This window comes from Oxyura jamaicensis, chromosome 1 (genome assembly GCF_011077185.1).
Source record: "Oxyura jamaicensis isolate SHBP4307 breed ruddy duck chromosome 1, BPBGC_Ojam_1.0, whole genome shotgun sequence".
Lineage (NCBI taxonomy): Eukaryota > Metazoa > Chordata > Aves > Anseriformes > Anatidae > Oxyura > Oxyura jamaicensis.
The window spans coordinates 170897251-170900951 of NC_048893.1; the positions used below are offsets into that span (position 1 = coordinate 170897251).

General features: G+C 41.4%; 1 long non-coding RNA gene across 1 annotated transcript in view; it reads left to right on the plus strand.

Annotated features, from left to right (window-relative positions):
• LOC118160530 overlaps positions 1-3231 on the plus strand; it is a 20555-nt gene extending 17324 nt beyond the window's left edge. The window contains exon 3 of the long non-coding RNA XR_004747550.1: positions 3220-3231. This is a non-coding gene — a long non-coding RNA (uncharacterized LOC118160530). The remainder of the gene's footprint in view (positions 1-3219) is intronic.
• The last annotated feature ends 470 nt before the right edge of the window (positions 3232-3701 follow it).

A 3701-nucleotide genomic window follows, 5' to 3' on the forward strand; every position in this document is an offset into this window, starting at 1 on the left:
CTTCCCTTCCCTTCCCTTCCCTTCCCTTCCCTTCCCTTCCCTTCCCTCTTCCCTTCCCTCTTCCCTTCCCTCTTCCCTTCCCTCTTCCCTTTCATCACCTTTCTTTCAGTCTCCACATAAACTTCATTACATGGTATTTTCTCTCTTCTAACAAGATCTCATTTTCCATTCCCCTCCAGTGTTCTCTTGGAATTTTTATTACATTTTTACCTCATATGAAAATTCCCTCAGGTCAGTGAATACATGACCAAACTGGACATTTGTACGTCCATTGGCCCTGATGGGATGCACTCAGAAGTGTGGAGGAAGCTTTCAGAGGCCACTTTCTCGACTGTGGCAACTGGGAGGAAACTGGAGAAAAGTATATGTCACTCCTATCTCCAAAAAGGGCAAGATTGAGGACCCAGGTACTACAGGCTGCTCAGACTCACCTTGATCCCTGGGAAGGTGATTGAACAGCTAATCCCAGAAAACATTTCAAGGCATGTGGGGAAGAAAATCATTTGAAGTAGTCAATATGGATGCTCTAAGGGGAGGTCATGTATCACCAACCTGATAAGCGTCTATAATGAATCACCAGCCTTATGAATGAGTGGGGAGTGGGGATATTGTCCTCCTGGACTTCAGTAAGGCCTTTAACCCTGTCCCCCATAATATCCTCTTAGAGAAGATATTGAAGTAGGGGATGGTTGGGCACACAGTAAGGAGGATTGAAAACTGGCTGAACAGAGAGGCTACAAGAATAGTGGAGAGTGGCGCAAAGTCTAGTTGGAGGCCAGTAGTGAGCAGAGTACACCAGGGGTCAATAATAGGTCCAACCCTCCTTAACATCTTCATTAACTATCTGGATCATGGATAGCGTGCACCCTTGATAAATTCACAGAACTGGGGGGAGTGGCTGATTTACTAGAGGGCCATGAAGCTGTTCAACAAGCCCTTGATAGGCTGGAGAGATGGAGTGACAAATATCTCATGAAATTCATCAAAGAGAAGTGCTTGGAGAACAGGAGAGTCCTGCACCTGGGGAGGAGCAACTCCAGGCACCAAGGCATGCTGGGGGACAACCAGCTGGAAAGCAGCTCTTCAGGAAAGGACCTAGGAGTCCTGGTAGACACCAAGTTGAACATGAGTCAGCAATATGTGACCTTGCCACTAAGAAGGCTAATGGTGTTCTTAGCTGTGTTAGGCAAAGTATTGCCAGCAGGTCAAGAGAGGTGATCCTTCCCCTCTACTCAGCATTAGTAAGGCCACTCCTGGAGTACTGTGTCCAGTTCTGGGCCTGCAAGTAGAAGAGAGGACTGGGCATACTGGAAAGAGTCCAATGGAGGGCTACCAAGATAGTTAAGGGACTGGAGCAGATCTCCTGTGAGGAGAGGCTGAGAGAGCCTCTGTTAAGAGGCTCTTAAGAGTCTGTTAAGACTGTTCAGTCCAGAGAAGAAGAGGCTCAGAGGGAATCTTATCAATGTCCTGAAGGGAGAGTGCTAAGAGGACAGAACCAGACTCTTTACAGTGATGCCCAGTGCCAGAACAAGAGGCCATGGGCACAAACTGGATCACAAGAAGTTCCACATAACCATCAGGAAGCACTTCTTTACTGATTCTGCCAGAGCACTGGAACAGGTTGCTCAGAGAGGCTACGGAGTCTTTTCCTTCCTTGGAGATGATCAAAAGCTGCCTGAACAAGTTTTTGGGTGGCTTGCTTTAGGCATCCCTGCTTGAGTGTGTGTGTACATGGACCAGATGACCTTCAGAGGTCAACGATTTAGTGATTCTGTGGTTCTGTGAAAACAGAACAAATAAAAAAAGCAAACAAATCAACATTTTTATTTTTTATTTTTTTACCCTTTTTTTTTCCATTTTCACATTTTTTTCTTGAGATATATTCTATTTTCTTTCTCTGTGTACTTAGACGTGAAGCTCTTCAAAACCTGAGACAGGAAAGAATGTGCTCTTATTTTTATTGGCTTATTGGCTACTGAAACTTTTCAGTACTTAATACAGTAATAAATACTACTACTTAACTACTCAGTACTTTTTTGTACTTTTTTTTTTTTTTTTTTAAATAAACTTCCATGAGGTCATTGATTCAAGGAGTATGGATTACAAATGTGATCATAACTGTAGTATCAGAAAATGAAAGATAATCAGAATCTGGAAGATTTAGTTAAAGCTAAAGTAGTGGCTTAGAACTGTAGTAATTTAACAACTTACAGTGATAAGAAAGCAGTTTTGAAATATATCTGCAGAATTAGGCTCTACGTACTGAATTTCAAATCCTAAGCAGGTCTGAAAAGAAATAGATGTTTCTTCTTCTAATTTGTTTTAAATTTATATATTATTTGGTCTTTTTGATTGCCCTCACAAATAATCTTGTGAAATTTGCTGAAAAAAAATCCCCAGAAGCTAGCAAGGTTGTCCAGTAAAGTCATCAGTGAAAGAGAAAGAAGAATTAGAATCTTATGTTTTGCACTATTATATGAACATTTTGTAAGTATAACCTTCTGTAACTGTTAAGAATTGCAAGATTGTTTTCAGTCTTTTTCCCTGAAGACATTTAACTCATAAAGATGGGTAGAAGCTGCTGTCTTACAAATGTCTTAGCCTATATTAAAAAGCAATTGATTAAAGACACAAATGACTCTTTGCCTACACTGCTTAATAAAAGAGAGTAAAAGACCAGTCTCTCTCCTTGAGGCCAAGTAGTTATCATCTAGTTCATATTCACACTTGTCTAGCTAATATCTAGACCTTCTGAGAGAGAAAGAGACTGCTGCAGAAATCCACAGCTTTACCATGAAATTAGATAACAAAATGCTGTGTACGTGGTGAGGTGCCAGTGGCTTGCGTTTCCTCCCCAGCTCTGTGTTGCCAGTTCTGAAAAGGCCTGTCCCTAAGCAATATAACTTTTTAAGTCATTTTGTGACACCTTGCATGAGCCAATGGGCACAAACCAAAACAGGAAGTTCTGCCAAAACCTCAGGGAACGCTTTCCTGTGTGACTAAGCACTAGACTAGATTGCCCAGAGAGGCTGCAGAATCTCCCACCATGGGACAGAACAACAAAGCTGTCTGGACATGGTCCTGGACAAGTGGATCTAGGTGTCCCTTCTTGGGCAAGGAGGTTGGACCACGTGACTTCCAGAGGTCCCTTCCAACCTCAACAATTCTGTGACTCTATGACTATTCACAGTCAGCTAGCTCCCATTAATTTCAAACTAGGGCCTTAATTCCTGTTAAAATACATAATTTTGATTATCTGAACATTCAGACCCACAGTTGACTTAAATGATTAGGACAGCGACACAAGGAAGTAACTGAAGAGTAACAAATTGCCCTATCTAGGATCCCTCAGATATCTGTTAGATGTCTACAGATTAATTGGCCACCTTACATAAAGTCCATTGATAAAAACACTAATTTTTAGGGCACAGTTCATCTCACCTTAGTACTGACAGTTCTGTTCCAAAGACAAATTGCACCTTTAAAATACTTGCTGCCATTATTATGACTAGCTCACATGCAGATGTCTCTAATATCTGAAACAGGGAAATGAATCCCAGCATATCTGTGAAATAGTTTGAGGTAAATATCTATTCATATGGTGCTAGCTCTTGGCAAAGCTGATGTAGGTGATAGAGATTAATACGAATTCTTTGAGGATGTAATGCTGAAACCTAATATGCGTAGTGAATTCAACCAAC